The sequence below is a fragment of the Gopherus flavomarginatus genome, unplaced genomic scaffold, assembly GCF_025201925.1.
Source record: "Gopherus flavomarginatus isolate rGopFla2 unplaced genomic scaffold, rGopFla2.mat.asm mat_scaffold_74_arrow_ctg1, whole genome shotgun sequence".
NCBI lineage: Eukaryota > Metazoa > Chordata > Testudines > Testudinidae > Gopherus > Gopherus flavomarginatus.
The window spans coordinates 188,748-213,005 of NW_026115153.1; the positions used below are offsets into that span (position 1 = coordinate 188,748).

At 54.1% G+C, this 24,258-nt stretch overlaps 2 non-coding genes across 2 annotated transcripts; both read right to left on the reverse strand.

The window, feature by feature from the left end:
- Positions 1 to 10,691: 10,691 nt before the first annotated feature.
- Positions 10,692 to 10,763, reverse strand: TRNAQ-UUG (transfer RNA glutamine (anticodon UUG)). Its single transcript has one exon. It is a non-coding gene; the product is annotated as a tRNA-Gln (tRNA).
- Positions 10,764 to 14,076: 3,313 nt separating this feature from the next.
- On the reverse strand, positions 14,077 to 14,158 carry TRNAS-UGA (transfer RNA serine (anticodon UGA)). The gene has a single exon. It is a non-coding gene; the product is annotated as a tRNA-Ser (tRNA).
- Between the last annotated feature and the right edge of the window lie 10,100 nt (positions 14,159 to 24,258).

The following is a 24,258-nucleotide window of genomic DNA, read 5'->3' on the forward strand; positions in this document are numbered from 1 at the left end:
GTGACCCAGGAGCAGGCCAGACCTGGGAGTGAGGAGGCAGAAACATGCTGTGCTCTGCCACAGACTTCCTGGGTATCCTTGGGCACATCACTCAGCCTCTCTGGGCCTCAGTTCTCCCGTCTGGGAAATGGGGCTGGTGGCGCTTCCCACCCTCGCACGAGCCTGGGAGGAGAATTACCCTGCGAATTAGAAAGATGCTCAGATCCTGGAGTAACGGGGGAGGGGCTCAGAGGGAGCACACCTCCTGACCCTGGCTGGGCGCCCCCGGTCCCTCGTAGCAGGGGGCTGTGCAGGAGGTTCTCCTTGCAACCATGAGTGGGTGTCTGGTGGGTGCTGTCACCTCTGCCAGAGACCCCCTAGAATCTCACTAGCTTCCTCTGCATGCGGGGAGGGGCTCCTACTTTCTGACTTGGGGGGACATTCTGTGATGTCAGAGCCCGTGGGGAAAGGGGTTCGAATCACGAATCTGGAGTGGCAGGGCAACCCCCTCCCCCAGTCAGATTCCACTAGGGGGTTGGGCTGGGACGGGACCTCTAGGGAGGGAAACACAGGAAAAAACAGCTGCCACTATGGAACCCAGGAGTCCTGGCTCCCAGTCCCCCTGCTCTCACCTCTAGACCCACCTCTGCTCCCAGAGCCAGGGATAGAGCCCAACCCTCACCTGCTCTGACCATTAGACCCCACTCCCCTTTTAGGCTCGCTGCCTTTTCTATCCACGCAGCCCACCTGTCCATCCCTTTGCTGCAGGTTTCTGAGGTGTCACCCCTGATCTGCACTCCCTCAGTGCAACCCAAGGCCTTTCCTCTCCCCAACCACATTTCCTCTCCCCCCTTGTGCTGGATCATCTGCTTGCCCCCCTGCCTCTTGCGGTGCGCTGTGCGGCATGGCTGGGGATTGTGCAATGGCCCAGCACCAGGCAAGGCAGAACGTAAACCACAGGCCCTGCCCTGCCTTGCCCTGCCCTGCCCTGCCCCACCCCACCCCACCGCACCCCAACGGATCTGACTTCCAGGTGCATCAGAGCCCAGCGCCCTGCACCTGTGCCCTCCTGCCCCACAAGGGGTGAGCTGCAGTCCCCACCATGCTCTGCAGAGGGGAGAAGGGTCAAGCCAACCAGCCCATTTAGGATGGGGGAATCAACACCCTTTTTTCTGCACAGCCACTGACCATCAGCAGGATTCCTCCTTCTCCTCCCTCCTGTGCCTCGGTGCGACTAAATCTCTGCACCTAGACAGCCGATCCATCTGCTGCACCTCAATCCCCCATGCCTGAGCCTCCTTGCCAAAGTCCTGCACCTGGTTCCATAGAATTAAGTCTCACATCTCACTGGGAACTCGACTTCTTGTGCCCAGAGAGTCTCGGCCCCTGTCAGTAGATGACCTAAGTCTGAGAAACACAGTGTCCGTCTTCTCTAAAGAAGTACTTGGAGAGGTTTTTCTTATGTCATCATGTGGCCTAATGGATAAAGCATCTGACTTTAGATCAGGTGATTGAGAGTTTGAGTCCCTTCATGGTTGTGCTTGTGCAGTTTTACTATTGTGCTGAAAGTCCTGCTTCCTTCAGGGCTGGAATCGCTTGGTCACTCAGGCCAATGCTCTGGCTTCAGCTAGAGCCCCGGGAAGGAGTCGGGTGTTGGACATCCCGAAGGCTGGGACATGAGCCCCAAGTACTTCCAGTCTAGCCTTTGCTGTTCCTGACTTGCCAAAGAAACTGGGCAGCTGCCTGGGCTGGCGTGTAGAGCAGTTTCCCTCTTCCAAATATGCGCCTGTCCCTGTACTTGAGGGGGCTTGGTAAATAGCACCTTGGGAGCCTGGGTGTTTCTCTGCTTCTCGCCAGCTGGGGAAAAGCCTTTTGGGGTAAAATCTCCTGCCCCACTGCAAAAGTGAGCACTGTGAGTGGGAACAGACAGAGGCCACACCGGGGGGCTGGCCCTGCTTTCCTACCTTCTTCTGATGTTGGCCACAGAGCATCAGCAGCCGCCTCGCCTGCTGGTTTGCGGGTGGCCTTCAGTGGGTGTTTGGCATGGCAGGGAGCAGGCTGGCTAGGGGTCTTTGTCGCTGTCTGCTGGCCACACATAGGCATGGTCCTCCCCTCTCCTGAACAGCCAGAGTTAGTCTGTGCTTGAAAGCAGGGACACAGGAGACTCAAAACAGGAGGGTGAGAAAGACTGCGAAAGGACCTATGAAGACAGCACACACTACAGGGACATTGCCTGGTGAAAGGATGTGGAGACACCAAGTTGCCCCATTTTTCCTGGTGCCCTACGCAGCTGCGTACTGCTCCGGCGGCCAGCCCGATCCCCCGGCTGGCTGAGACGTCCAGGAAAGCTGCCCCTGCTCCGCCTCTTCCCCAAAGCCCCCACTCCTGCTCTGCCCCCATGCTGCCTCTCCCCACCCCTGCTCCACTCCATTCCCCCCCCACACTCCTCCCCTTCCCCTTAGCTGCATCCCGGTGGACTGCAGGAGGGATCAGTCTCATCCTGCACTCACCGGGCGCCAGGAAGTGGAACGACCTGGCCCCAGCCTGCTCTGCTCCACCAGCTCCCTGCTGCGGCGCTGGTGAGTGCTGGGGGGCGTTTCCCCCCACCGCCCAAGTTCCAAGGCTGGGAGCAGAGTGCAGCAGGCTGGGGCTGGATCACTCCACTTCCCACTGCCCCATGAGTGTGGGGTCTGGCCTGCCCTGCAATTACCGGGTGGCGGGAAGTGGAGTGACCTGGCCCCAGCCTGCTCCGCTCTGCCAGCTCGGACTGGGGGACGAGGTGTTGTGTAGGGCACCAAAATGTCTAGGGACAACCCTGAATAGATTTTTCCACAGGGACCGATGGCTGTTAGAATAGAGCTATTCAGGCTGCTTGTACAGGCCTAGACATTAAGAACTTAGGTGTATTTTTATCACTCAGCTAGTGACAGGGGTATAAAACAAAGAACCAAAATCCCAGTCTGCCTGTCTGGGCCTTCTCTCCCTAGGAGAGTCTGAGCCCTTGTTCGTAGGTGTCATAAACAGATAGATAAGGGTTAATGTCTCTTTTACCTGTAAAGGGTTAAGAAGCTCCATAAAGCTGGCTGACACCTGCCCAGAGGACCAATGGGGGACAGATACTTTCAAATCTTGGTGGAGGGAAGTCTTTGTTTGTGCTCTTTGTTTTGGGGGTTGTTCGCTCTTGGGACTAAAAGGGACCAGATGTCCATCCAGGCTCTCCAAATCTTTCTGAATCAGTCTCTCATGTTTCAAACTTGTAAGTAATTAGCCAGGCAAGGCATGTTAGTCTTATTTTTGTTTTCTCAACTTGTAAATGATCCTCGTTTGCTGAGAGGATTTTACCTCTGCTTGCTATAACTTTGAACCTAAGGCTAGAGGGGTTTCCTCTGGGCTATATAAATCTGAAAAGTATTTTCCATCCTGATTTTACAGAGATGATTTTTATCTTTCTTTGTTTAATTAAAAGTTTTTTCTTTTAAGAACCTGATTGATTTTTCCTTGTTTTAAGATCCAAGGGGATTGGGTCTGGACTCACCAGGGATTGGTAGGGGAAAAGGAGTGGGGATGGTTAATTTCTCCTTGTTTTAAGATCCAAGGGGTTTGGATCTGTGTTCACCAGGGAATTAGTGACGCCTCTCAAGGCTGCCCAGGGAGGGGAATGTTTTGGGGGGACAGGGAGTGATCCAGACACTAACTTCTGGATGGTGGCAGTGTTACCATATCTAAGCTAGTAATTAAGCTTAGAAGGGTCCATGCAGGTCCCCCACATCTGTACCCTAAAGTTCAGAGTGGGGAAAAAACCTTGACAGTAGGCTAAGGCCTTTGGCTAAGCAGCAGGGGCAGCCATACACTGGGAAGTGAACGGTCACATCCTCACCTCCCAAACCCGTCACACTGAACTAAGGTGGGGTTGGGCTGTTAGGAAGATGATCCTGTCCCAATAGTGTCCATCACCACCAGATAAAGAAACAGATCTTAAGGGAGCATCCGGTCTGGCAAGAAATCTCTTCTCAATGGTTGTGGTTGTGAAACCGTCATTTCTGTAGAGTTTATCTTTATGGCCCCCGCTTTTCTGTTGTCAATCTGTCTGGTCCTCTAATTCTTTCTGTCTGCTGCAGATTTAATTTTACTGGGTGTAAGTTAATTAGGGGAGTGAGATGTAATTGGTTAGAGAATTCTGTTACAATAGGTTAGAATTGGTTAATTACATTTCAGTAAAATGATTGGTTAAGGTCTCGCTGAGAATATTACCGTATAAACTGGGGTCAAACAGGCAGTGGGCGGGGAAATTGGAATCATGCTTGCTAACGGGGGGATGGGAATAGGGAACGGGGAACAGGGACACAGGCAAGGCTCTGGAGTGTCGGAGCTGTGAAGGGGGACGTGAGGTAAACACTCTGCAGTGTCAGAGCTCATAGACTCATAGACTTTAAGGTCAGAAGGGACCATTATGATCGTCTAGTCCGACCTCCTGCACAACGCAGGCCACAGACTCTCACCCACCCACTCCTGTAACAAACCCCTGACCTATGTCTGAGCTACTGAAGTCCTCAACTCATTGTTTAAAGACTTCAAGGTGCAGAGAATCCTCCAGCAAGTGACCCGTGCCTGATGCTGCAGAGGAAGGTGAAAACCCCCCAGGCTCTCTGCCAATCTGCCCTGGAGGAAAATTCCTTCCTGACCCCAAATATGGTGATCAGCTAAACCCTGAGCATGTGGGCAAGACTCACCAGCCGGACACCCAGGAAAGAATTGTCTGTAGGGATGTGGGGTAAACGCTCTGTGGTGTCAGAGCTGGGTAGGGAACAGTGGGGAACGGACTCTGTCCGTGTATAGAGATCAGCCTGACTGGTGTGAAGGGCGTTGGAATCTGCTTGCTTGGAAACTAACCCCAGTAAACATCCTTCTGTATGCGCTTCGGACTTCTGGTCTTTTGCTGCTTGCTGTCTGTGTGACAAGAGCCAGGGAAGCGGGCAGGGGAAGGGAAAGCCCTCTAACAATGGCTCCTTGCTCCTCTCCCTCCAGGCTCAGGGGTCAAGGATGGGCAGGACTCCAGGCTCTGCTTGAGGGATCCTGGCACAGGGGCTGGTGGGGGAGAAAGGATTGTAGATTCTGACCTGCACTCTGGAGAAGAGGTAATAAGTGAAGGAGTATTTTTGATTCTTACGTTGCTTCAATGTCCCCAGGGCTAGAATTCTACATTCCATAGGGCCAAATGAGGGGGTGAAGCCATTTGGCTAATGAAAACCAGTGATCCAGGGGAGGTTTGCACTCACAACCTCAGCACTGCCCTATAAGTACTGTGTGCTAATCAATTGTGCCACTGGAGCACCTGTTAATTCCTAGTGTCTCAGTCCCCTAGGTTGATAAAGGCAAGGAGTGACCCCAAAACATTCTCAGTGGGGTTAGGAGCTGGTATCAACAAGTGTTGTACTTGGTGGGGTGGATTCTTCTTAAGGCTTCCAGGCACCATTTGACCCTTTTGTTCGTCCCTGTGTAATAACAGAGCTGACTGAGACTCACTGTAGAGTCTTGCTGCAGACCAACAGATCTGAAATCACTGATCACCAGGTCTGAGCATTCGTCCTGCTTTGGGACAGCGTCTCTCATCCAACAAACTGCCCAGTCTGCGCTAGCAGTGAGGCTCCCTCACTAACTGCTGAAATCAGGGAGAGCTGTGTGAAGTGCTGGGACCCAGGGGTGCCTGAACAGGGGCGAACAACACCCTAGGACTTTTAAAAATGGGAGGGCTCTGCCTTGCCACTTTGTAATGACCGTAAGAGTGAGTAAGGGTGGGGAGGGGGCCGAGAGCAGTGAGCGGGAGGAGGGGTCTTGGGGGAAGAGGCAGGGTAGGAGTGGAGGTTAGCTGGGGGGTGTGTGGGGAGAGGGCTGCCCGCAGCAAGTAATGGGGGTGGGGGCATGCAGGGGAACTGCTCCCTGTCCCAGCTCACATCTGCTCCGTCTTCTCCCCTGAGCACGCTGCCCCCGCTCTAATTCTCCTCCCCTCCCAGGCTTGCCGCACTAAACAGCTGATTAGCACCGCAAGTCTGGGAGGCGGGAGAAGTGGAGCGGCACCAGCGTGCTCAGAGGAGAAGGCAGGGGGAGGTGAGCTGGGTTGGGGAGCTGCTGCGGGGGGGGCTGCCTGGCTCTTTGCCATGGCCCCCGCCCCTGCTCCGCCCCAGCCCTGCCCCCCCACCCCTCCGCCCCTGGACTCACTGCATAGTCCACTTCTCTGGCTCCCAGCCATGCTGACGTCGAGTGCTGTGGGGCAGTTCCCCTCTCTCCCCAAACTTGGGAGCCAGGGGAGCAGAGCAGGCTGAGGCCCCAGGCCTGTGTGTGGGGAAGCAGAGGGGGGCTGGTCCCAGGCCTCTGTGGGTGACAAGGGGTTGGCTACTTCCTGCAGGAAGTGGAGTGACCCGGCCCCAGCCTGCTATTGCACAATCCCCAGCCATGCCGCACAGCATGCCCCGAGAGGGAGTGGGGGGCCAAGCAGATGATCGAGCACGAGGGGGTTATTCTCATTGGTAGCTGTCTCGTGGCAGTGAGTTCAACAGGCCTTGGCACATGCTGTGTGGGGCAGGAGGTCCTTGTATTTGGAGCAGTGGGAGTGAACTGCGTGCAGTTGTGTCTCTGAGCACAACTGTGAATGTTATGGTGTGTGTGAGGGGTTATTGTGAGTGTGGCTGGGGGTGTGAATGTTTCTCTCTCTGGGGGTTGGACTAAAATGTCCCTCTGGGTGTGTTGTATGTGAGTATTCTTGGGATTGTGTGAGTCCCTTTGTGTGTGTGTGTGTGTGTGTCACTTGCTGCAGAATACAAAATCCTGCAAAGCCATTTCCTACTGGTTAGCCTAGCAACACACTGATACAGTGTCACAGATGCACACACACACAGAGCAGGGCTCAGCAGAAGGCAACAGGGACACACACGTCTCCCCTGGGCCAGCTTGGACAATTGTCCATCACTACTCGGCACAGTGCTGGTGCCCCCACACGAGGGTGGGCAGTGATCGGGGAGAGAGGGCAGATGTGCTGGATCTTTAAAAGCAGCAAAGAGTCCTGTGGCACCTTATAGACCAACAGACGTATTGGAGCATGAGCTTTCGTGCGTGAATTCCCACTTTGTCGGCTAGATTCAGAAGGAAGCACTTTGGGAAAATCAATCAAGACCCTTAGCAGAGCTGGGACACAGACCCAGTGACCCCTGCACCACCCTGGGAGGGCAGTGGGGTTTAGTGGTCAGAGCAAGGAGGGGCTGGACACCAGGACCCCTGGGTTCTATCCTTGGCTCTGGAAGTGGAAGGGGTCTAGAGCAGGGGGACTGGGATCCAGGACTCCTGGGTTCCATAGGGGAGACTGTTTTTCCCTTTGCTTCCCTCCCTCGAGAGCCCAGCCCAGCCCCCTAGTGGAGACTGAGCAGGAGTCGTGGGAGTCGTTCTCCCAATCTGGAGTTATGATTCAAACGCCTCCCCCAGGGAATGTGACATCACAGAATCTGCCCTCCCCAACACAGAGAAAACTAGTGGGGTTAGGAGGGTTCTAGCTGCAGACACCCCTTGTCATTGCAAAAAGCCCCCAAACCTACTTGTACCCACAAAACACCCTCTCAGGCTATACACCCCCTGTTAGGACAGGACCTCTTGCTCCCACCCCTTTTCTGATCACCACAAGCTGCTCCCAGCCAGGCACCACACCCCATTCACACACCTTTTGTCACTACGTAGCTCAGTGGCAATCACTGCCCCGAAGTGACTCCGGTGCTGGCACTCCCCACACGAACTCCCCACACCGGATTCTGTCCACACACAGAGAATTCTCTCTGCCCGGCTCCTTCGGTTCATCTCGCTGCTCCCAGTACTGCCGCCAGACACTATTCATCTGCATAACCCCGCCCACGGACACGTGACACCTACTGTCCTGCTGGTTTCAAGGGAGTGAGTTGCCCTTGGGGAGTGAGCAGGTCACAGCACGTCACAGCCCCAGCCAGGCCGGCTCCAGGCACCAGCTCAGCAAGCAGGTGCTTGGGGCGGCCAAGGGGAAGGGGTGGCACGTCGGGCTCTTTGGCAGCAATTCGGCAGCAGGTCGCTCGGTCCTTCTCGGAGGGAAGGAGCTGCCACCAAATTGCCACCGAAGAATAAGGCAGCACAATGGAGCAGAAGCCGTTTGCGATCGTGGGTTGTTTTTTTTTCCCCGTCGCTTGGGGTGGCAAAAACCCAGCCCTGGCCCCAGCACGTCACAGCCCCAGCACACATCATAGTACGTCAGAGCCTGGGGCAGGGAGATATTGGGGGAGGGGATGAGGGGAGAATGGGGGACGGAGAGACCCAGCCTTATAGACCCATAGGGGCAGGGAGATATTGGGGGAGCGGATGAAGGGAGGGAGAGACCCAGCCCCATAGACCCATAGGGGCAGGAGATATGGGGGTCAGGAGGAGAGGAGAGGAGGTTGGCAGAGACCCAGCCTAGAGTGCAGGGATAATGAGGTGGGGTGGAGGGAGGTGGGGAACAGAAGAGACATGTGTGGAGTGGTGAAATGTTGGTCCAGGGAAACTGAGTCTCTCCCAGGACATGCTGTGTAGGGGGGAGCACAGGGGCAGAGAGAGAGACCCAGCCCCACAGAGCCCAGGAGGGATATTGGGGGCAGGGGAGGGATGGAGGGATGAGAGACCCAGGGCCATAGAACTCCCATGGCTCCCAAGTTTGGGGGGAGGGGGGAACTACCCCACAGCACTTGCTGGCGGCATGGCTGGGAACCAGGGGAGTGGACCAGGCTGGGGCTGGGTCACTCTACTTACCATGCAGTGAGTGCAGGGGCAGGAGGGCGGGACTGGGGAGGAGCAGGGGCAGGGGCCATGGGGAAGAGCCAGGCAGCCCCTCCTGCAGCATCTCCCAGCCCCAGCTCCCCACTGCTCTGCCTTCTCCCCTGAGCACGCCGACACTGCTCCACTTCTCCTGCCTCCCAGGCTTGCGGTGCCAATCAGCTGTTTAGTGCGACAAGCATAGGAGGGGAGGAGAATTAGAGCGTGGGCGGCGTGCTCAGGGGAGAAAACAGAGCAGAGGTGAGCTGGGACAGGAAGCGGTTCCTCTGCACGCCCCCGCCCTTGTTACTTGCTGCGGGAAGCCCTCTCCCCGCACGCCCCCAAGACCCCTCCCCAGCTTTCCTCCTCTCCACTGCCTCATCTGAGTGTGGCTTTTGGTTCCCCCAACCACTTGGCACCCTAGGCAGCTGACTAGTTCGCCTAGTGGTTGCACCGGTCCTGGACACTGCCTATCAGCAGGATTCCTCCTCCTCCTCCTCAGTAAGATTAAATCTCCGCAGCTAGACAGCTGGTGCATCTGCTGTACCACAGTCCCCCATGCCTGAGCCTCCCTGCCAAAGCCCTGCACCCGGCTCCAGAGAATTAAGTCTCACATCTCACTGGGAACTCGACTTCTTGTGCTCAGAGAGTCTCGGCCCCCCTCAGTAGCTGACCTGAGAAACACAGCGTCTGCAAAAGCAGCAAAGAGTCGTGTGGCACTTTATAGACTAACAGACATATTGGAGCATGAGCTTTGATGGGTGAATCCCCACTTCGTTGGATGCATCAGTGTTTGCCTTTTCCAAAGAAGTGCCTGGAGTGCCTTTTTTTATGTGACCCCGCGGCGTAATGGATAAGGCATCTGATTTCGGATCAGGGGATTGAGAGTTTGAGTCCCTTCGTGGTTGTGCTTGTGCAGCTTTACCTTTGGGCTAAAAGTCCTGCTCCCTTCAGGGCTGAAACCTCTTCTTGTCTGCTCAGGTCAATGCTATGGCTTCAGCTAGAGCCCTGGGAAAGAGTTGGGGGGAATGGGCATCACAAAGGCTAGGGCAGGAGCCCCAGGTGCTTCCAGTGTAGCCTTTGCCCTTCCTGACTTGCCAAAGAAAATGGGCGGCTGCCCAGGGCTAGTGTGTAGAGCAGTTTCCCTCTTCCAAATGTGCGCCAGTCTCTGTGTTTGAGGTGGTTTGCTACATGGAGCCTGGGTGTTTCTCTGCTTCTCGCCAGCTGGAGAAAAGCCTCTTGGGGTAAAATCTCCTGCCCCATGGCAAAAGTGAGCACCTTGAGTGGGAATGGTAAGAGGCCCCACCAGGGGGGCTGGCCCTGCTTTCCTATCCTCTTCGATAACAGCCACAGAGCATCAGCAGCTGCCTCGCATGCTGGTCTGTGGGTGGCCTTCAGTGGGTGTTTGGCATGGCAGGGAGCAGGCTGGCTGAGTGTTTTTGTGCCTGTCTGAAGGCCACACATAGGCATGGTCCTGCCCTCCTCTTGCCCTGTCCTCGGTTGTTGTGTGGCTTTTAAGCCTTCCCTTGGAGCTGTCAGCGCCAACCGCCTCTGCTCTAGGTGCCCAGAGGAGGAGAGGGGTGCTGGGCTCCAGCCTGGGAAGCCTGGCCCTGGCACTCCTTCCTTTAAATGCCATGTGGGCAAGAGGAAGAGCTGCAGCTACAGGGACCAAAGTTGTGGACATCAGATGAAGCAGCAAGAAAGCAAACCATCAGGTCAACCCGCAGGAATCTCTAGCCAGACTGTTAAGTTCTAGGACCCCACCCTATAGCGGCCAGCTGGACCAAAGACCTATCTCCAGTGGGCATCAGTGACCCATGAGGAGGAGAAAAAAACCTTGCTGAAGTTTACCCGGGTAGAAAGTAACTATACACATTGAGCTCCAAGACTTTGCAGCAAACTACAATATCTGCAGGAGGTCCCACTGAGATTTGAACTCAGATTCCAGGATTCAAAGTCCTGAGTGCTGCCTATTACACCATGGAACCTGCTCCCATTTTGCTTTCTAGACCCCTGGGTCTCTCAGCTGACTGGTTTGCACTCTGCACTTATTGCTTCCCACCAGCGGCTTCCTCTCGCAGGACTCTCTCTCCTCCTCCAGCGACTGTTGTCCTGCACTATGGGATCCGCGGGTCCTGCCCTGAGTCCCCACATCCCCCTGCTTGGTCTCCATTCCCTGCAGGCTGCAAAAATGTCAGGGGAGGACGCCCCTCCCTTCACTCGGTGCTCCCGCTCATATCGGTCAGCTGCAGCCTCATCTCATGGAACTCGGGCAGCTGTCACTTGATCCCGTTGTACAGTCACAGGATCACTGGCTCCCCAGCCTGGATGCTCTTGTGGAAATCCCACAGGCAACCCTGCAGGACTTGGCACCATTGGTTTCTTTGATATTGCCGTGTTTGCCTGACCGCTGGAACAAAGCCGCCAACTCCTCCCTCACCGACTTCTGTCAATCCCTCTGGTTGCCAAAGAACCCTCTGATGCTTTCCTGTTCTGCCAACACCGCCAGGCCTCACCCCCCTGCTCCTTTATCTTGCAAGCTCTGGATGTTCAGCTTCCAATGTCCTCTGCCCTGGGTCAGGGACAGGGACAGCTCCAGGCACCAGCGCAGCAAGTGCATGCCTGGGACGGCAAGCTGCAGGGAACGGCCTGCCAGTCACTGTGAGGGTGGCAGTCAGGCTGCCTTCAGCAGCATGCCTGCAGGAGGTCCTCTGGTAATGTGGATGTTGCCTCTCTCCTGATTCCTGAGGAAAGGAACCTTTCCAGGAAATGGCCATGGATTCTGGGAATCTGCATGTGGCTGGCGGAGAAGCACCAGGAATCGATTGGCTCCTGGCACACAAGGCAATTTAAAACTGGGTGCCTAGACAGGGGCTTGAACCCTGGATCCTCAGATTAAGAGCTTGATGTGCTACCAACTGAGCTAGTTGAGATCATCTTCCCCGATCACCACAAGAGCGAGCATATAGGCAAAAGAGAGGCAAAAAATGTCCCCAGAACCCCTCCTCTTTTTCTGCACAGCCGCTGACTGTCAGCAGGATTACTCCTCCTCCTCCCTTCTGTGCCTCAGTGTGACTAAATCTCCACACCTAGACAGCCGGTCCATCCGCTGCACCCCAATCCCCCATGCCTGAGCCTCCCTTCCAAAGCCCTGCACCTGGCTCCATAGAATTAAGTCTCACGTGTTGCTGGGAACTCGACTTTTTGTGCCTAGAGAGTCTCAGCCCCCCTCAGTAGATGACCTGAGAAACACAGTGTCTGCCTTTTCCAAAGAAGTGCTTGGAGGGTCTTTTCTTATGTTACCATGTGGCCTAACGGATAAGGCGTCTGAGTGTGAATCAAAAGATTGAGGGTTTGAGTCTCTAGGTGGTTGTGTTTCTGCAGTTTTACTATTGTGCTGAACGTCCTGCTCCCTTCAGGGCTGGAACCTCTTCTTGGCTGCTCAGGCCAATGCTCTGGCTTCAGCTAGAGCCTGGGAAGGAGTTGGGGGTTGGGTGTCACAAAGGCTGTGGCAGGAGCCCCAGGTGCTTCCAGTCTAGCCTTTGCCCTTCCTGACTTACCAAAGAAAGTGGGCGGCAGCCTGGGCTAGCGTGTGCACCTGTCCCTGTGCTGGAGGGTACTTGCTACATAGCGTCTTGGGAGCCTGGGTGTTTCTCTGCTTCTTGCCAGCTTGGGAAAAGCCTCTTGGGGTAAAATCTCCTGGCCCACAGCAAAAGTGAATACCTTGAGTGGGACCAGTCAGAGGCCCCACCATGGGGGCTGGCCCTGGGCCCTGCTTTCCTACTATCTTCTGATGTTGGCTACAGAGCATCAACAGCCGCTCTGCATGCTGGTGACATTCAGTGGGTGTTTGGCATGGCAGGGAGCAGCCTGGCTGGGTGTTTTTGTGCCTGTCTGAAGGCCACACCTAGATATGGTCCTGCCCTCAGTTGCTCTGTGGCTTTTAAGCCTTCCCTTGGAGCTGTCAGCACCAGCTGCCCAGAGGAGGAGAGGTGTGTGGGGTCACTTTTACAGATGCCCCTTCCTTGGTACTGCTCTTGCTCAGCTGCACAGAAGAGTTTTCATCCCCAACCCCTGCTTAGCAGCCCTCTGGCACCATTCCTGAGGCTGCCCTGCCTCACTTTCTTCCCACCATGTTGGGAAAGACAGCTCTCATTAAAGGTCAGATGGGCCAACTAGGGGCAAGTAAGCCCCTTCTGTGTTTTCCTACTGCAGATCCCAAGATCAGGAACTCACCTTGGATGGAGGCACTGCTGTGCTCCCAGAGGGCAAGCCATCTCTGCACAAAGCATAATGACAGGGACTGCCAAAGCCCAGGATTGAACCAGGGACCTTTCAATCTTCAGTCTAACGCTCTCCCAACTGAGCTACTTTCGCAGTTGCGTGACAGTATTTTGGCCTGTTGCTTCTCTATCTGGGATGTTTTTCTCAGCAGTCGCACACAAAAAGGACAGGAAAAGAATGGCTGCTTCACACCCCCACTGGAGGAACCCGGCGCCCTTAGCTGTGGTGAGTAAGAAGTGTCTGTTAGCTGACAGGGCCTGTCCCCCAGGAGCTGGAACAGTAGCTGCCACCTCACCCTTGGCTCCAGGCTGTGAGAAATGCTCATTGCCTGGCTGCATGGGCGGATGTTGCTCCGTGCTCTGGAGAGCGTCTGTATAGGTCTTTCATCCCCCCGTCTTCAATGAGACAGTCTGGTAAGGTCTCAAGTGTCCCCTCCGGCCTGGCAGCTGAGAGTCTGTGCAGACATCAACCCCCCTGCCAGCCCCAGAGCCAGCAGCAGCGCCAGGCCCCCCCCAGCACCACAGGGGCACTCAATGCACTTGCTGTGGGGAAATGGCTCCTTAGTGTCCAGCTGCTAGAGTGAGAGTCAGGAGAGAGCAGTGTCTGGCTCACCTTGGGGGAGAGAAGAGACCTGATGAGTGCGGATCTCCCTCAGCCTCCCCCGCAATGCTGGTCAGTTGTATTGTCACTGTGATAGTCAGTGCTTCCCTTCAGGGCCGGCCCTAGAGGGGTCCGGGGCAAATCCCATGGAGTCACTGACTTGGCTCCTTTCACACACTAGAGAGAGGAGCAGAACCAGGGTTATGGCTGATCTATGGGGCACTAGGTGAGTGGCAGAGGCTACAGGCACTGAGAGTTTGCCTGATACCTCAGGGACACAGGAGGAGGTGGTGTCCCAGGCATCTCTATGAAAGGAGCAGAAGAGGATTTACTTGGGGTGGGGAGAGACTTGAGAGTGTTTCAGGGGGTTGTACACAGGGAATTGCTCGGATAAGATACTGGCTAAAACACAGGCCTCGCTGTGAGCAGGATTTGAACCTGTGCAGAGAAACCCTATTGGATTTCAACTCCAACACCTTAACCACTCAGCCATCACAGCTGAAGTGTAAAGGTGCCCCAATGCCAGAGAAACTGGTAAAGAATCACAATGACCAGGTGTGAAGTCATCTGAACTACAGAATTCCCACCGCAAACCTGGCTCCCAAAGCACAGGGGGGATTTGGGTTTGTTCTCTTTGCTTAGCCATGTGCAGTCGCACAGAGAGCGCCTTTAAAAGTCTCCCCTCCCACAGAGCGGGAATAGGAAATTATTCTCAACTTGAAGCCTGATGCGAATGAGGATGTCCGGACCACAGGGCTAGGGACTGACCTTTGCTATAGAAACCAGTGACACACGGAATCAGGCTAAGGAAAATGTTTCCTGGAGTCAATAACTGGATTAGCAGCAGTATTGTGCAGAGAAATGTCTCACAAGAGGAGACATCACATTGGTGGTTTGGTAGCAGAAGTCACAGCTACAGCAGGGGAGGTCTAGCTTTGGTTTCTGGCCAACAGAGGAAGGAGTTTTATTATCTCCAAATTTCAGTAGAAAAATTCAGACCCAAACTGTGTGTGGTGGGAGTTTCTCTGGTTTCGTTTGTTTTTCTCATTTGAAATGTCCTTGATCATTTTTCTGGGAAAACAATTTGGACAAGGCAAAGGAAGAGTTAGAACAATTACAAATCTCCATGGGAGTAAAGAGGGTCTCTCAGCACCAGGGGAGGGGTGGAGATTTTCATGGAAGGGAGTTGAGGAGATAAATGAGAGGCTTTTGCTCCAGCAAAGGGAGCGGCTTGGGAGTTTCATTTTTACCAAGTGAATCCCCCCCCCACACACACACACACTGCTTCCCTGCTGCTGCTACCCCAGCTCAAATCTCACTGACACCCCCAGCATGTGACCTACAGCTTTCTCCTGACAAAGCCCTTATCTATCAGAGACAAAATCCCCTCATCTGCCCCTTCTCCCAGCTCAGCCCTCTGCCCCCAGAGCCCAGGACAACCCTGACCTAGCCATGCCGGGGGGTTGGGCTTAATCTTCAAGGTCGAGCGCAAAATCTTCAGCCGGGGATGTTTCGCTCCCTTCCCACCTCGGCCCAAGCGGCAAGGGGGAAATGGATGAGACACGCCGGCTGGAAGACACCTCTCTCCCACTTCTCTATAGCCTTCTGTGACGTTATTAATATGAACTGGGACCGTAGGGATCATTGTTGCCACCACTGTTATATATGTGCAGCAAATATTGTGCAAAGGTTGTCGTGTGAGGTGTATATGACAAGGTTATGATTTGCTGGTTATAATTTTGCTGGCTGTGCGTTCCATTTTTGTATTTGAAGTTATGAATATGGGCTATGTACTTGTATCTCAAATGTATTTGATTCCAAGTAGCCTCAGTGTCATCAGCCCCCAAGTCCTTCAGGAGTCCATAGCAAAGAGACCCCTCCACCCACAATCCTGGACTCCCTGGGAGGTGCCTCCCACACTCCCCCCCAACCCAATGGGGCATCAAGGAATAAAGTGGCAGCATCTGGTGTCAGTGGGGTTCAGTGACTCAGGCCAGACACCTGAGCTGGGGACCCACCCCCATAGCACTGCTCAGGGCCTGGGCCCGGAGTGTTCACAGCCCCTTCCTTACCCCTGAGAGCCCAGCCAGGCTCCTCACCTGGAATAAAGCAGAAGCGTCTGTCGGCCTCGCTGCTGTTCAAGTTCCAGGTGCTGCTGTTGTCCCACAGGAAGAGGGCCGAGCTGCTGAGGCTGGGAGAGGGATCCTGCACCTCCTGTCCTGGGAAGGCTGGAAGGTCCCCACTGACCGGGCAGGGCGATGCCTCCTGCTGGAAATCGGGGCTGGACTCCTGGGGCTGCTGCTGCCCACACAACAAGCCTCGGAACCACCCTGCCCGGTTCTGCACCAGGGCTGGGTCCTGCTTGCCCAGCTGCATCCTGGCCCAGCTCCATTTTGGCCTTGACGGTGCCTCTCCCACCTCGGCGCCTGCACCGGGAGCAGGTTTCATTTTCCAGAAGGCTGGGCACTTCCACCTCCTGGCCCGGCCGCGAGCTCCTTCCCCGCCATTGGGGACGGTTGGGCCGCTCGGCTCCTGGGGAAGATGGCAGCTGCTTTCCACAGGCTCTGGGGCCGCCTGCAGAGCCTTCTTCCTGAACATCCTCAGGAGCCTGGCCATCCTGGAACCGAGCGGGGAGCAGATATGAGTCTGGGGTCAAGGCAGACTCTCACTAACCAACTTGTTTGGTCTCTCCCCATCCCTGCCCCAGCCAGAGCAGCTCCTCCTCCCCCCACGGGGGTGCAGGGAGTGTAAGCTACACACACTGGCAGGAGTTCATTGCATGATCTGCTCCCCCTCAACCTTCCCCCTCGTCATCCCTGGGGCTGCAAGAACCTGGGAGTCTAGTCCTTTTCGAGCACTGGGGTCAGTCACAAAGACCACTGGTCACTTTGAACAAGCAGCTCCCTCCTGCCAGCCCAGGACACACTCACACTTCCTCCAACCCATTCCCCACCCAGGCTAGAGAAGGAACAGAACTCAGGAGTCCAGACTTCTCCTGGGAAACCATTCCCCACTTCAAAGTCCCTAGACATAGCAAGGCCAGGGCCCCTTCGTTTCCCATTGATTTCCATGCTCAGCAGCTCCCCGGGTCCGGCCCAGCTCAGAGACTCTCAGCCTGGGGAACAGTCTCCCACAAGGGAAGGGCTGGGAGCCCCATTGCTGGGACCTTGCCAAACACGCTGGAGACGGCTCTGGAGAAGCCCCTCCCCAGTCTGAGAGTGAGGGGCTTCTGGGGGCTTTTTGCAAAACTAATGTCCTTTGGGAGAGATTCTCTCCCCCTCTTTCTGCCTCTCCCCAGACAGACAGGGGATGCCACCATGGAGCCCTAATGCCACTCACTTGCTCTGGTGATGAAGCGATGGATGGAGGATGTTCAATGTCATCCCTCGCCCTTCTCCTCACTCTCCAAGCCCAAGACAGGCTGGAGAGGAGGGTGGTGACCTGAGGAGTTACCCTGCCCAGCCAGCAGGCAGAGTGATGACACTGGGCGATCAGCTGGCTGTGAAAACAAGAGTCTGTCTTATTGCCAGGGAAAGGAGAAACTTGGCCAGCAGCAGGGGGTGCAGAACATCACCCTAGTGCAGGGGTGACAGCGCCTCCGGGATTCTGAAATCCCAGCACTTTACACACCTTCCTGGAGCCTCCCAACCCCCCTGGGCTGTCAGAACTGCAACCCCAACCCTACTGATGAGAAACAAACCTGGGGAGGGGAAGCTACTGACTCAGGGTCACACCAAGTGTCAGAAGTATAGATGGGACCCAGCAGTCCTTCTTTCCAGGCCCCTTTGCTAACCACTGCTGCACACTCCCTCCCACAGCTGGCAATTACAAGCAGGCCCTCATGGCCGCTCCCCCTGCCTATGAGAGGGAGTGTGCTCCGCTGGAGACACTGGACCAGGGGACTGGGAGTCAGGACTCCTGAGTTCCATTGATGGGATGAGGGTTCTTTGCAAAAATATTTTGTTGCAAAACAAAAGCATCTCCTGTTTGTCAGAGTGTGTTAAATTGCCTCATTGCACACAAAGAGGAGATACTTAGATTACAAACATGAGATAAGATGCTTCACTCTGAGCTAAGTAGTTGCTGCTCTTAACAATTTCAAAATAAAAAAAATACAAATAAAAGAGACTATTTCAGCTAGTCTATTATGTCATAATTTGCTCTGAGCAAAGGTAATAGGACACCTCATATTGTGCACTACCCCTAGTGACACTCTCCAATGGATCCCCATCCTCCACCCACCGAGAGGTAGGTAGAAGCGGATCATTATTATCCGTACTTGAAAGAGGGAGAAGCTAAGGCTGAGAAAGGAGAATTGACTTGTCTTAGGTCACACAGCCAGCCAGTGGCAGAGTTGGGAATAGGACCCAAGAGCCCTGATTTTCAAACTAACCATCAGATCTTGAGTTTCAAACATTGACTGACTTTAGTAAAGTGTTCTCAAATGAGCTGCAGACCAACACTGCACAGTAATTATTCAGCAAATATTGTAGGAGAACTGCAATGTTAGAGAGAATCATGAACTATTCAGAGACTATTAATGCACTGAAGCAGCAGAATTCATCAAACATATAACTGGTTCTGACTTATTTCCTTGGTCTTCAAAGAGAGCAACAAGGACCTGAGTCTCCTCCCTGTCAATAACCCCCTGCTCAGCCAATCAGGGTAGAGACTGAGAACAGGAGGCCGAGGGTTTTCACCAGAGAGCCCAAAGGATGGCCCAAGTCACCAGTGGGGATCACTGCCCGAGCACTATTTCAGCTCCACATTTCTGGGTGGACCTCCCACAGTGTGTGCTGCCGAGCACTCCCCCGCAACACACACACACACACACACCGCTCCTGGTGTTGGGAGGGGAACAGGTGAAAGGACAAAAGAAGAAAGAGACAAAGAGAAAGGAGGGAGGGAGGGATGGAGGAAAAGGTGAAACAAAAAGGACAAACCCTAATGTCCCAGTGATTCTAAAGGACAAAATCCCAGGTGCAGAATAAAATTCTGCATCCTTAAACGTGTATTTTCCATGCCTAGATTTCAACTATCAACAGAGAGATCAGACTGAACAGGTTTCAAACCTCGAGGAGGCTCTTACCTTCTAAACAGGGACATCTGTTTTCTAGTAAAATCACAAAAAGGGAAGGAGAAAACTCAAAAGAGGTTCCTCCTGGCGCTCACGTCCATGAACCTGAATACTCTCTCAGTCCTCAAAGAGAGACCTGGAGAAGGAGACTTGCTGAAGCAAAGCCGCAGAGGTCTCTGAGGTTTCCCCGGCCCTTCGCCCCTGTCCTACCTGGCTGATGTTGCATCTTTCTGTGAGGTCACCACCTCCCCACCACCTTTGACCAATAGTGTGAGGTCCTGCAAAAGGCCTTTGTGATGTCACTGCCACACCCCTCCCTTGCTGTGATAATGTCCTGCCCCTGGCCAGGCACTTTGGAGGTTTGAGCTACTCCCTGTGGATCACCCCACTCAAGGAGCATTCGTTCTAGGAAGCAAGCCGGCTAGACAGTAATACATCAGACGCTTCTCCCAGCACTACACTCAGTTTTTCAGAAATTAGTCAACTTTATGGCCAGAAGAGACCATTAGAGCATCTAATCTGACCCCCTGCATAGCGCAGGCCTCCTGTATGACACAATAGCTACTTTTGGGGCAAACATATTCCACAAAGGCATCTAGTTTTCATTAAATGACATCAGGAGATGGCAAATCCACCACTTTCCTTGGTAGCTTGTTCCTGTGGTGAATCATCCTCGCTGTTGCAGATTTGTGTCTTATTTGTAATATGAATTTGTCTCTTTTCACCTTCCAGCCATTGGGTCTTGTTATGACTTTCTCTGCTAGACTAAAGAGCCCTTTCATACCCAATCTTTTCTCTCCATTAAGGCCCTTCAACACTTCAATGAAGTCACCTTTCAATCTTCTTTTGATAAGCTAAACAGGTTGAGCTCGTTCAATAGCTCACTAGAAGACATTTTTCTCCAGCCCTCAGAACATTTGTTGGCTCTTTGCTCATCAGAATCCTGAACCCCAACTGGATGTGGTTCTTGTTCTTCTGCACAACATAGCTCCTGGAGAAGAGGGATCTGCAAATGCACATTCATATGATACCTTTATTTAATTGATGAAAACATAAACTAGACACTAAGAGGATTGGAACTGATTTCAGCTGATGGACAGCTTCGCTAGGTTTTTATGCATTTGGACAGTGAAATGTTGAATGTTTACATTCATATCAAGCCCCCCATACAGTGGAGTTCCTGAACATAATGGAGAATGGAAATGAAAATGATTTCCTTTTTTTAAAAAAAAAGAAAGAAAGTTATAGAAGAACACTGGGGTTTGAAGTGAGGACCACATGAGCTGCAAACAAACACTCTACCACTGAGCTATATCCTCATGACAACAAGTGCATGGAATTGTGATCTCCAGGACTTTGAAGGACAAACCCTGCTTCATCGACGTCCTTCACCATTCCCAGACCACAGATGGTTTTAAAAATGGGGTTTTATTAAACTTCTCAAATGTGGTAAACACCACAACTTGCACACCCACCGATATAGCTTCTCCCACTGACATAGCTGCCACCTCTTGGGGAAGTGAATCAGCTACACCCACAGGAAAACTCCCTCCCCTGAGCATAGAGCAGTGATTCTCAAACTATGTCAGGACCCCAATGTGAGATGTGACCCTGTTTAATGGGGTTGCCAGGGCTGGCATTAGACTTGTTGGTGCCTGGGGCTGAAGCCAAAAGTCTGAGTCCCACCACCCAGGGCTGAATCCCTCAAGCTCTGCTTTTCGCCCTCCCCCAACTGGGGCAGGGCTCAGGCTTTGTCTCCTCTGCCTCTGCTCAGTGTGGAGGGGCTTGGTCCCTCTTTGCAGGGCCATGTAGTAAGGTGTTTTTCAGCAGAAGGGGGTTGTAGTGAAAGGAAGTTTGAGAAACCCTGGCAAAGAGCTTCTGAATGTGTCTAGACTTGGCTCCCTGTGGCACCACGGGTTATCAGACACTGAAAATACAGCCATGCAGACACCACACACCAACCTTGCCTAGCAGGCAAGAATCAAACCTCCACAGAGAGATGCCTGTTGTTTTTTAACCCAGCTCCCTAAGCACTCAGCCACAACCACTTAACAAAGGGGCTTTTCTACACTATGGTTCTGGTCTCACTGAAGGGTTATTTCCAATTGTTTGCTCAGACCAGCATTAGGGAAAATGGTGCCCTGGGCAAAACTTGTACTTTGGCACTTCCCCATTGCCCCTGAATGATCCCCACTCCCCCTTTACTGCTAGCTCCTGCAAGCCCAACCCTTGCACCTCCTTCACCCCTAATCTTGCCCCCTCCTGTGCCCCCTTTGTCCTTAACTCCCTGTGCCACCAGCCACTGCCCCTCTTCTGCAGCCCCTTCACATGGTTCCAGTGCTGGGGGCCCTGCACTTGTTCTCCCTTTCCCTGGGCTTTGGCATCACTAGCCCTGCTTAGCAAGTAGGGTTCAGTGGTTCCCAAAATGTGGGGCATGACTCCTAGGGGGACACAGAGGAACATTCTTGGGGGCACCTCATGGCCAGCCGCCATGGAGGAAGCACCATTCAGCCTCACTCTGTCCCAGCTCTTCCCCAATCCCACCCTTATCCTGGGTCTCTGGCTTCCAGCTTGGCCTTGACCCCTTTACCCGTCTGCACCTCTCTCTCCAGCAAGCAATAGCCCCACTGCCAGCCTTGGTTCTTGACTGCGGCTTCCAAGGGTCCACCGCCATGGTTAAGAGGGCACAGTGTGAAATGTTTGGGGACCACTGGTTTAGGGTGATGTCCTCAATCACTTCTACAAAGTCCAATAAAAGCTATTCCTCATCCACCCACCCACCCCTCCATCAGGACAGACTAGGTATGTTCTGCTGCCCTTCAATCATACAGGAAGGATAATAACATTTCATTCCATTCAATCCTAAAGTGATTTGTAACCCACCACCAGCCAAAACTGGTCATTTTGGGAAAGCAGCCCCATGATGCTGCATACCTAGGCAGAGTAGGTGTGTCTATGCAAACACGGTCTGTTCCTGAAGCCTTTCCCACAGCTGGTCACTAGGTGTGAGGGGGGAGCTCATTCAGCCTCTGCTTCCACTTAGTATTTAAAAACACCTTAGTGTCCCTGTCTCTGCTGGCCTTAGATTTTTCATCTTGTCCATTTCCTGACATCTCAGCTGAGGTGACTGAGTGGTTAAGGCAATAGACTGCTAATCCATTGTGCTCTGCACGCATGGGTTCAAATCTCATCTTCATTGGATGTGTTTAGTCTTCACTCCTTCTTTCTAACAACCATCTCCCCTGCAAACAAAAGCCTGCTCAGAAACCCCCTTGCTTTAAACAAAATGTCTAAATCTCACATTTCTAAAAATAAAATTCTCTAGTCCTGTATGTCTTAGCTTTTATCTCAAAACGTAACAGCCTCATAATCTCCTCCAAACACCCTGAGACCTCCCCAAATTATTAAAATACCCCAGTTCTCAGCAAGGCCATGACAGTGACCCACAGCTAGAGTGTCTAGGCTAAGCTGTTCTGAAGGGGGCAACTCAAACATTTTCTCCCTGATTCCCTTGGCAAGGTCTGATTGGGAAAACAAAATTCCCCAAACTGAAAATCTTCAGCTGAAAAACCAGTACTAGCCCTTTGGGGACTTTGATTTGAATGTATTATTATTATTATCTTCTGATTTATGAATCAGTTTTCTCATCCAGGTGTGTTTCCAGCTGTTGATTTCTGGGGGAGACACGCCAAGCCATGATGTCTCTTCCCCTCTTTCATAGTTTCTTCCAACTTTCTAGAAAGCTCCTTTGCTATGATGTGAGGGCGGAGGAGTCTGCAGCTCGACCCTGGCAAAGAGGGGGTGACCACGAGAAGGGGCTGCCACACCAGGGGTTCTTCCTGGAAACCATGGGGGAGCCAAGAGCACACAGGCCTGTCAATCCAGAGCCACTTGGGAATGGTGAGGTGATGGCCTATCACCATCTCCTGGAGAAGGACATTGTGATCCTGTACACAAAGAGGGTTACGCACGGGGAAGTTCACCAAGGTACAGTTAATCGTGAGTGGGAGGAGAAGGACACGTCTGAGGAGCAGATTCCTGACCCAGATGGGGCTACAAAAGTATCTGGGAGTAGCTGGAGCAGCAGCCAGACATCCCCGAGAGTCTGGTCTCCAAATAGATGATGGTTTTCACGATCGGGTTCCCCATCAGGGGATAGAAGACGTATGGGATGGGAGCAGAGCCTGAGAGTGCGAGAGGATTGTGAGAGCAAGAGCCTGAGGAAAAGCTGCAGAAGAAGCAGCAGCACCATGGACTGGGGATAGTGGAGCAGAGAGACATAGGGGGCTGCCCAAGGGTCAGTGGGGAAACACGCCTGGGGTGGCAAGACCCTGGGACAGAGAGAGCTGTGGTGGTGCAGCCGCAGATGCCGAGGGGCTGTGGGACCTGGATGAAGGTCCCCAGGGTGAAGCCCCCCGTCCTGCATATGGCCTGGATCCCTATGCAGACCCAGGAGGGGTCTGGCTGGCTGGTTGTTTGGGTTCTCCAGGATATTGGCTGGGAGGCCCTGTTGGGGGGTGACTGTGTCTCTTTGGGACAGGATCCAGGCCCTGCTCCTGTAACGGAGAGGGTTTGAATTCAAATCCAGGGAACCAATTGGGTAAGACGGAAATGGTCAGTGAAAATGCAAATGACGTGGCTGGCAGAGGGGAAGGGCTGCTGGGCTCAGGATACCTGCCTACCTGTAACCAGCCCCCTGGGGCTGAGTGGGAGGGAGAGATGCTCCCCGCCCTCCTGCACACCGGAGAGGGGGATCACGCTGGCTCTGAGGCTGTGACCAAAGCAAGGAGCTCGCTGCCTGCCCCCACTCGAACCGCCACTCCCTAGGCCCCTCCCAGAGCTGGGGAGGAAAGCCAGTGCCCTGCCCTTACTGGAAAGGTCACTTTGCAGGCCCTTCCCAGAGCTGGGGAGGGAAGGCAATGCCCCAACCCCGCTCGAACCGCTACTCCCCAGGCACCTTCCAGAGCTGGGGAAGGAAGCCAGCGCCCAGCCCCCACTCAAACCGCCACTCCCCAGGCCCCTGCCAGAGCTGGGGAGGGAAGCCAGCACCCCACGTCCGCACGAATGGACACTCCCCAGTACCCTGGCGGAGCTGGGAAGGGAACCTAGTGCCCCGCCCCTGCAGGAAAGACCGTGTCCCAGTTCCCTCTCAGAGCTGGGAGGGGAACCCAGCGCACCAGCCCCGCAGGAACGGCCAGTCCCCTCGCAAAGCTGGGGAGGGGAGGTAGCACCCTGCCCCCGCAGGAACGGCCGCTCCCCAGTCCCCTCGCAGAGATGGGGAGGGAAAGCAGTGCCCCGCCTCTGCTGGAATGGTGGCCCCACAGTCCATTCGCAGAGGTGGGGAGGGAAGGCAGCGCCCCGACCCTCAAGGAACGGCCGCTCCCCAGTCTTCTGGAAGAGCTGGGGAGGGAACCCAGCGCCCAGACTCTGTAGGAACGGTCGCTCTCCAGTCCCCTGGTAGTGCTGGGGAGGGATGGCACTGCCCTGCCCCAGCAGGAACGGCCACTACCCAGTTCCCTCGC